Genomic DNA, 10,011 nt, shown 5'->3' with positions numbered 1-10,011 from the left:
CCCACTTGTTTCATGGTATATTAACTGTTTTCTGGCCCTGTGCTTGAGGCTGTGACTGATGGGCCCACCTGGTCTTTGTCTGTTTTTATATTTTGGTCCCCAAACATGGAGGATTCTGCTTACCTAGAATTCAAAGTCCTAGTTTAATTTGCAAGTAGATAAAAGATCATCCGGGGGGGTGTTGCATAAAGAGTCAGAAAGGACTTAGCTTAGTGCTCGCTTCGGCAGCACATATACTAAAATTGGAACGATACAGAGAAGATTAGCATGGCCCCTGCGCAAGGATGACACGCAAATTCGTGAAGCGTTCCATATTTTTAGGAGAACATAGGCAAAACACTCTCCGACATAAATCACAGCAGGATCCTCTATGACCCACATCCCAGAATTTCAGAAATAAAAGCAAAAATAAACAAATGGGACCTAATGAAACTTAAAAGCTTTTGCACAACAAAGGAAACTATAAGCAAGGTGAAAAGACAGCCCTCAGATTGGGAGAAAATAATAGCAAATGAAGCAACAGACAAAGGATTAATCTCAAAAATATACAAACAACTCCTCCAGCTCAACTCCAGAAAAATAAATGACCCAATCAAAAAATGGGCCAAAGAACTAAACAGACATTTCTCCAAGGAAGACATACAGATGGCTAACAAACACATGAAAAGATGCTCAACATCACTCATTATCAGAGAAATGCAAATCAAAACCACAATGAGGTACCATTACACGCCAGTCAGGATGGCTGCTATCCAAAAGTCTACAAGCAATAAATGCTGGAGAGGGTGTGGAGAAAAGGGAACCCTCTTACACTGTTGGTGGGAATGCAAATTAGTACAGCCACTATGGAAAACAGTGTGGAGATTTCTTAAAAAGCTGGAAATAGAACTGCCATATGACCCAGCAATCCCACTTCTGGGCATACACACCAAGGAAACCAGATCTGAAAGAGCCACATGCACCCCAATGTTCATCGCAGCACTGTTTATAATAGCCAGGGCATGGAAGCAACCCAGATGCCCATCAGCAGATGAATGGATGAGGAAGCTGTGGTACATATACACCATGGAATACTACTCAGCCATTAAAAAGAATTCATTTGAATCAGTTCTAATGAGATGGATGAAACTGGAGCCCATTATACAGAGCGAAGTAAGCCAGAAAGATAAAGACCATTACAGTATACTAACACATATATATGGACTTTAGAAAGATGGTAACGATAACCCTATATGCAAAACAGAAAAAGAGACTCAGATGTATGGAACAGACTTGTGGACTCTGGGAGAAGGAGAGGGTGGGATGTTTCAGGAGAACAGCATTGAAACATGTATATCTAGGGTGAAACGGATAACCAGCTCAGGTTGGGTACGTGAGACAAGTTCTCGGGCCTGGTGCACTGGGAAGACCCAGAGGGATCGGGTGGAGAGGGAGGTGGGAGGGGGGACTGGGATGGGGAATACATGTAAATCCATGGCTAATTCATATCAATGTATAACAAAAACTACTGTAATGATGTAAAGTAATTAGCCTCCAACTAATAAAAATTAAAAAAAAAAAATAAAAAAAAAAAAAAAAGAAAGGACTTAGCTTAGCGACTAAACAACAAAAAGATCTTACAACTCAACTAAGAGCATTTCCTCTTTCCTTCCTATGACTTCCATCCTCAAGCACACAGTCAGACATAAGAAACAGCCATAATGGTCATAAAATCAAACATCACCAGATAGTTTTCCAGTCTTGGCTATCTAAATACCACGTCGTCTGTGTTACATAACTCTTCTAGAACACATGCTGCTTTAATTGTGCGGCACAGATCATGACAGACTGCTCAGTTTTTTTAAATCATTTTCTTCATTGTTTTCTTCACTTTGAGGGCGGGGAAACTAAACATGTCCAGGTGGGGTCCAGGTGTAAGTATGTGTGCTAACTCCAGAGGGTCTGCTTATATATAAAATGGTTTCGTTGCAGTGTTTGAGCTTTGAAAACTTGCTCTCTTGGCCCTTTTGAACAAGTGCTCACTTCCCTCTAAATATTCCCCTATCATCATGCTGACTAATGAATGGCCCATTGAAGTTCTTTGGGGATGGGAGGAGCCCTGGGAAGGATGAGGGCAGTCTCAAGACCCATGGCAGGTTCTGGGCTGCACCATTTCTTCTTCCTGGAGTCTCTCCAGAAACCTATCTTTACAATAAAGGGGCTCAGTCCTTAAATTATCATCATCATAGTCAGTGCTGAGATGATGGAGCCTCACTTCAAATTTAGACTAGAAAATTACCTTAAGAAGATAGAGTCTGTTATCAAAAGTAACTGGAATTCTGAAGATGGATGGTGGTGATGTTTGTGCAACCATGTGAACGTAGTAAATGTCACAAAACTGTAAACTTAGCAAAAAGTGTACGTTTTAACCATTTTTTGTATATTTTGCCAGAATCAATAAAAAGTAACAGGTTGTCTTAACCTAGGAAGGATTGGGGTCAGTGGAAATTAGTCTTGTGGCTGAGATGGTAAAGAATCTGCCTCAAATGTGGGAGACCTAAGTTGGATCCCTGGGTTGGGATGATCCCCTGGAGCGGGGCTTGGCAACCCACTCCAGTATTCTTGCCTGGAGAATCCCCATGGACAGGGGAGTCTGGTGGTCTACAGTCCATGGGGTCTCAAAGAGTCCGACACTACTGAGAGACTAAGCGCACAACTTCAGAGCAATCGTATTTACAGAAACCCTCCATTCTATTGGTTACTTCAGAGACTATCACCTTATGTTGATATAGAACTGCTTTATAGTTGGCAAAGCACTTTTACATACTGTATCCTAGTGGACCCCTGTGTGTATGAAATAAGTAGGTTTATCAGCATATTGCAAATGAGCATTGTTGTAGCTATCTTTGCTGAATAACAAACTACGCCAAAACCTAGTGACTTAAGAAAAATACCTCACTTATTTTACTCACCAATCTATAATTATGGGCAGTGAGTGCTTGGCAGGGATGGCCATCTCTGCTCGTTTCAGCATTAGTTGGGGTGATTCGATAAGGACTAGAGAATCTACTCCCAAGAGTGGTTCTCTCACATGGCTGACAAGTTGGTGCTGGCATGTTAGCTAAGAGGTCTTGTCCACATGGGCCTTTCCACAGGGCTGCTTGGGATTCCTACAACATGGCGCAGGGTTTCAAAAGTGGTTGTTCCAAAATTCAGGACTCTCCCAAGTCTCTTAAGGCTTGAGTCCACAAGCTGGCACATCATCACTTGATCTGTGTCTACAGAGCCCACCAAAATTCAGAGAACAAACATGGGCCCAATCTCTTTAAGGGAAGGATGTCAACCGATTTGTGGCCATCTTGAATCTTCTACAGGATGTCAAGGTTTAGAGTAGATCAGCTATGGTTACTCAGCTAGTAAGTGAGACTCTCTTCTTTCTCCACCAAACTATTCTGGGTTAGTGTGATGATAGGTGCACCAAAATCCATCTAAGTCATTTGAAATTATTTCTTTCCTTTGAAACAAGTAGATAGTATATTCAACCACTCTTTTAAGTTAGAGTACAGAGATGAGTTCTTAAGAGTAATTTTTGAAACTACAAAATGCTATGAAACATCACTTCTGAGTCTGAGATCTAAGTATATATATAAAACCCTTTATTTTCGTTTCTGCCAATGATTTAAACAGTGGGCTTTAAACACTACCTCCCATAATATTTACCAGTAAAATGCATGTGAATGCATTATGTGCCCTAAATCTAAGCAATCTAAGCAATTTTAATGCCAAAATGTTATGCTTTATCAAATTATCTCAAGTAGGAAGGGAATTCATTTGTTACCTAAAAATATCAAAGATTAGAAATGTTCTATTAGAGGTAAGACATCTTCCATGGCATGAAGGTCCCATTTTAGGGAGAAGCTCTATTTAGATGAGATAACCATTTTGCTTTGAACAATTGTATCTTGCAACTAAACTTGCTGGAAAGAAACTATTCCACCAAGTGGGAGATAACTGACCTGTGATGCTTCATGTTGACAAATGAGGTTGTTAAGCCATCAAGACTTGGGGAAACATCCTTTGCAATAGAGAGACCTGGCTGTCACCACCTTAACCAAGCGGTCACACTCTGCATCCATGTCACTAATAGAGGAACAATCTGATATTATATGCTTCCCAGCATGATACAATAGGAAATATGCACTTGCCCCTGTAAAGTATTCTTGCTGGAAATGTTTAACTTTAATCCACTTTAAGACCTAACCCCTTTTTCAGCTGAGGTTCCTCAACTGAACCATTAATCACAGAAAATGAGTTGTGATGATTTCCTCAGTTCTCTCAAGAATGAAACATAATTGTATTGTGTATCATTCAGTCACTCAGTTGTGTCCGACTCTTTGAGATCCCATGGACTGCAGCATGCCAGGCTTCTCTGTCCTTCACCAACTCCCAGAGTTTGCTCAAACTCATGTCCATTGAGTAGGTTACGCTAGATGCATGGACTAGAACTCAATTTGCTGTATAAAGTGGGTGCCTTAGGACAATACAGCTCAGTTCTTTAATGGATCTTTAGTTGTGAAGGATCAAGTTAAATGAGGAAAAGTCAGACAGTGGTGAGTCAGAGGCATTCCACAAAACTCACCTGGTCTCGTCAAAAAAAAGTCATGAAGAAAAAGTGCTGGTTGTTAATTAAAAGGAAACTAATGAATTCTCTCAATAGATTTTTGCCCGCTTTTTTACCTTCATTCTCAAGGATTCATACAGTGTATACTCTTTGTATTAAGCTTGATTTGCTGATCATAATATACGAACTTCACCCAAGCTAATGGATGATTCAGTATCTTTCTCCTTTTTAAGGCTGTGTGGTATTTCCTTGTTTAAATACACCACAGTGTATTTATCCATTTTCTTGCTGATGGACATTTGGGACAGTTTCAGTTTGGAGAAATGATGAATCAAGTTTCAATGAGCATTGCGGTAGAGTTCTTATGGTGTTATATATAATCATTTCCCTTGAGGGTATACTGAGAAATAGAATTGCTTGGGTCATAGTCAGTATATGTTAAATTTTATTAGATACTGGGCAGGCAACCTTCCTACATAGTTGAACCAATTTACACTTTCAAAAAATCTGAGAGTCAGCGATTTCCTTGTGGTCCAGGGAATTTCCCTGGTTAGGGCTTCGTGCTTCCACCTCAGGAGGCATAGGTTTGATCCCTGGTGAGGAAACTGAGATCCCACATGCTAGGAGGTACTGCCTGGTGAGGGGGGTGGTGTGGGGAAGGATCTGAGATTCCCAGTTATTTCATAACCTCACCCCTTCTGAGAGAAGTTGAAGAGGAGCTATTAACAGGAAGAGGGCATGAGGAAGCCTTCTGGGGTGATGAAAACATTCTATTTGTCAATCTGATTACTAGTTATGTAGGAGTTGCTGTTTAGTCACTCAGACGTGTCCAACTCTTTACACCCCCATGAACTGCAGCATGCCAGGCTTCCCCATCCTTCACTATCTTCCAGAGTTTGCTCAAACTCATGTCCATTGAGTCAGTGATGCTATCTAACCATCTTTTACCTACATAAAAAACTCATCAAGAGTCTAAAACTGCTATAAAAGTGTAAGGTATAGTTCAGGCCGTGGCAGAAAAGGAGAGATGACCTCAAGAGAGGTCGGTTACCTTTATTCAGGTAAGGAGGGGCAACAGTCGGCCTAACGACCAGGCTGAGCGCAAGAGGGATCAGGGAGGCTCCATATTTAAAGGGAGGTTTCTGGAAGCGATAAGGGAAATGTTAGTCAGGCAGGACGTTTGGGTTAATCTTTAGTTGAGATGGCATTTGTAGTTGAACAGGAGGTGGGAGGTTTTGGGCAGGGGGTGATAAGTCCCAGGTAGATGCAACCAGATGGGAGCATCAGGGCAGGGCTTAAAGTTCAGTTTTGTTTTCCCTGAAGTTAGATGACTCAGCAAGGGCCCTTGAGACCATTGTTTTCTTTTCTAGGCCCAAAGACTCCTTCGAAAAGTATTTTTAAATTCATCAAGATATACATTTAAGATTTGTGTGCTTTGAATATAGGTTTCATCTCAATTAGAGAAGAGAGAGCAGGAGACTTTTAACCTAACAGCTAAATTTATAGATGGGTCTTGATTGGCTCCTGGTTCAAAACAAAAGTCAATTACAAAAGATAGTTTGGAGTCAATTAGAGTCTTAATATGCACTAAATATTAAATGTTACTAGGAAATAATTTTTAATTTTCTTAGGTGTATGGTTATTTTCTGGTTATGTAGGAGAATGTCCTATTGGGAAATGCATGCTGGAGTATTTAAAGGTAGTTAGAAAGGTGAAACATCCTGATGTCTGTAGCTTACCTTCAAATGATTCTGCGAGAATGTTTGTATGTGAGAGAGATTGTACACACATAGAGATAAAGATAAATACAGGGGGAAAAAATGTAAACCATTGTTGAATCTAAGGATCGCTGGTGGCTCAGAGTGTAAAGAATCTGCCTGCAATGTGGGAGACCCAGGTTTGACCCTGGATTGAGAAGATCCTCTGGAGAAGGGACTGGCAACCCACTCCAATATTCTTGCCGAGAGAATCCCATGGACAGAGGAGCCTGGCGGGCTACAGCCCGTGGGATCACCAAGAGTCAGACATGACTGAGTGACTATCATACACACACATTGTTGAATCTAGGCAGTGGATATAAAGGTGTTATTTTTTCAACCTTTCTAAATATTTAAAGTCTTCTATAGCAGCAGTCCCCAACCTTTTTGATACCAGAGACTGGTTTTGTGGAGGACAGTTTTTCCATGCACACTTGGGAGATAGAGTGGAGGATGGTTTTAGGCTGATTCAAGTGCATTACTTTTACTGTGCACTTTATTTCTTTAGTACATCAGTTCCATGTCCAATCATCAAGCATTAGATCCTGGAGGTTGGGGACCCCTGTTCTATAGTAAATTGGGGGTGAAGGGCATGGGTGGAAGATGTAGAGCCCTGAATCACCAGCTCAAAGTGCAAAGTAGCTAAGAGAAGACCCTAGAAGGAAACCTAGGAATCTTGGCTCCCAATCCTCTGTGCCCTCCCCTGCATGTTCCTTTCTGTGTTGCAAACTGTTTGTTAAATTTGGATCTGCCTTTTTAAATTAATTTCCCTCTGCAAAGTACTCCTAATGGTCTAACTAGGCAGCACAAAGACACCCCCAGATTTCTCTTATAAATTGCACTTGCATTCTGCCTGCAAACTCCCTCTGCAGATCTTCCCCTACCTCCCCACCCCCTCACCTCCTTCCTCCCCCTGCCATCCCCTCTCTCCATCTCTCTCTCAACCTCTTTCAAAATCTCTCCACAAGCACTCTTATCCATGCCCACATTCCCTTCTAATGCAGACGCTAAATTGAAAGCTGAGTGGCCCTGCCAGCACACAAAGCCCCGTGATTCCTACCCCTCCCCAACACCCCCAGGGCAGGAGGGGGACTCGATGGAATGCACCACTTCTGTTTGAGGTTCGCTGGCCCAGCTGCAGTGCCCAGCAGAGCTTCTTAGGTGGCTGGGCCTCTTTGAAGGTTTACTTTCAATTAAAAAAAATAAGAAAGAAGCCAAATCAGCAGCTGTCAGGGAGGCAGGGAAGATTTATTCAGGGTGGTCAAAGGGGAGTTTGGCCGGCAGGAAAGGCCTGGAGGTAGACGGGAAGGAAATTCCAGCTGGAGAGAGAAATTCCTCCTGGCAAGGTCAGGCCTGCACCAGGCTAGTCCTTCTGGGTCGGGCAGCGTCGAATCCTGTTGCTGGGCTGGGTCACAGGGGGAAAAGGCGTCCTGTTTGCAGACACTTGGAGGATGGGTTTGGGGAGGGGAGCTACCAGGGGAAGCAAACGGGCAGGGCCTTGAAAGCATAGCTTATTAATCAGATGAAACCAGGTCTGCGGGATCAAAACATGACTGATTTTAAAATTGCTTCCTGATTCTAAAGCTGGTGTTGCCCACCTTAGAATGTGATGAGGGGTGAGGAGGCCAGGTCCCTGGGCAGTTCTACAGGCACAGAGCTTCCATTGAAGTCTGCTTGTGTGGAGAAGCCACGCAGATGTGCAAAGAATAGCAGCAGCCAGAGTGTAGTTTTTATCACCTTTCATTTCCTGTCTCTGTTCTTCTATGGCTTTAGACATTGGATGGGCTATTGTGAAAACTAATGTGTGCTTTTCAGATGGAATGAGCCAAGTCCTGCGTTAACCCTGATCCATGCCCGAGTAACTTCTCGAAGTACAGGGTGAAGCTACAGGCATGAGTTTGAAAAAAATTCTCAGCCCCGCTCCCTGTGTTTACACCCTTCTCCATCCCACCCAATCTTGGATCGAGTTGGAATAGAGAAGCTAGGGTGTGCTCCATGCTCTATCCCTTTCGTGCAGAAGCCATAACCGTCCATATTATACCTGTTCCCACAGTACAGCGAGTTATTGTTGAAGCTGCTAGTTGCACTAGTAGGTGTTGCCTAAGTATCCCAGACCTCATGAGCTGGTGACTATTTTAAACATAACTGCATATAAACGTAGATATGTACATACACATATATACATATCACAATTTTATTCTTATGTACAGGGGCTTCCCTGGTGGGTCAGATGGTAAAGAACCTGCTTGTAATGTGGGAGACCCAGGTTCATCTCTGGGTTAGGAAGACCCCCTGGAAAAGGGATTGGCAACCCACTCCAGTATTCTTGCCTAGAGAATCCCATGGACAGAGGAGCCTGGTGAGCTACAGTCCATGGGGTTGCAAAGTTAGACATGACTGAGCAACTAACATTACTGCCACAGAGAGACTTAATATTTTTAGAAACAAATTGTGATTAAGCTCAGCTTTGATTTCCAGACATTGGTCTTGTACCTGTCCTGACATTTCTGTTAATCCCTAAAGAGACGCCATCATACATGCCCACAAACCAGTCTGTCAGCTGTGGTCAGCATGGGGTGACCACCCTCCTTTCTGCCTCCAGCTATCCTTTGTCCACCACACATGGAGCCCCCTGGGTCAGGGGGCGGGGGCGGGGATGGGGGAAGCCCAGTGCTGCCACTGCCCACTGGGAGACTCCAGTGGTCACCCTGGACCCCAGATGGCGTGCTGCGTCTGGGGAGCCCGGCATGCCAGATTCAGATGTCAGAACAACACTGGGTTCCTCGGGAGTGGAGTAATAGCTTCCTTGCTAGCTCTGCCTTGTGTTTTGACATGTGGTCACCCAAGGCTGCTCTGTTACACCAAGAGAATCACAAAGTCTCAATGTTTTATCAACTTCTGGGATCACCTCTTGCCTGAAAGGTAGTCCTCCAGTAAAATAATTTTATTAACTTCCGGTCCTGGTTCCTCTCTTTAGAGGACCTCAAATATAAGCCAGGAAAATAAATATATATTATTTTCCACTCCTTTCTTTTTATTCTCTTCATTCCTAGCTTTTCTTTTCTAAAATAAATTTAAGTTGCAGAATAAAACTTCATAGGATTTTAATAGATGAAACATTAATGATAGAGATGAGATGAAGGTATTACTTTCATCAGCAATATCTGGGACTCTCCTTTCTCAAAACTTTGAATAAATCTAACAATCGTATCATCACACCAGCACTTAGTTGTGTTTTTTCTTTTAAGCTAACAGCTGAGATGTTAAAAAATAGATTTACCTTATGAATCATAAATAATGCCCACAGTGTGAAGTAGACTTATTCCTGAGAAGTTGACCATAGAGCAGTTTTTCCAAAATGTACAATGTTTTCCCCATGCTGCTGCTGCTGCTAAGTTGCTTCAGTCGCGTCCGACTCTGTGCGACCCCATAGACGTCAGCCCACCAGGCTCCCCCGTCTCTGGGATTCTCCAGGCAAGAACACTGGAGTGGGCTGCCATTTCCTTCTCCAATTTTCCCCATGAGCATCCATTATATCAAAGACATAGTCTCATAAGAACAAAATTTTAGGACTGAGAGATGCCCCAATTAAATGATAGTAAAATTTTTTATAAGAAAGATTTTAAATGTGGCTTGACTCATGGCATCCAGCAT

At 42.6% G+C, this 10,011-nt stretch overlaps 1 non-coding gene across 1 annotated transcript; it reads left to right on the top strand.

Moving 5' to 3' along the window:
- The first annotated feature begins 212 nt into the window (after positions 1–212).
- On the top strand, positions 213–319 carry LOC139030475 (U6 spliceosomal RNA). Its single transcript, XR_011482840.1, has one exon. It is a non-coding gene; the product is annotated as a U6 spliceosomal RNA (small nuclear RNA).
- Positions 320–10,011: the final 9,692 nt, after the last annotated feature.

The sequence above is a fragment of the Odocoileus virginianus genome, chromosome 22 (assembly GCF_023699985.2).
Source record: "Odocoileus virginianus isolate 20LAN1187 ecotype Illinois chromosome 22, Ovbor_1.2, whole genome shotgun sequence".
Taxonomy (NCBI): domain Eukaryota; kingdom Metazoa; phylum Chordata; class Mammalia; order Artiodactyla; family Cervidae; genus Odocoileus; species Odocoileus virginianus.
Note: the sequence above shows the minus strand (reverse complement) of the source record. Positions and strands in the feature narration are given on the sequence as shown.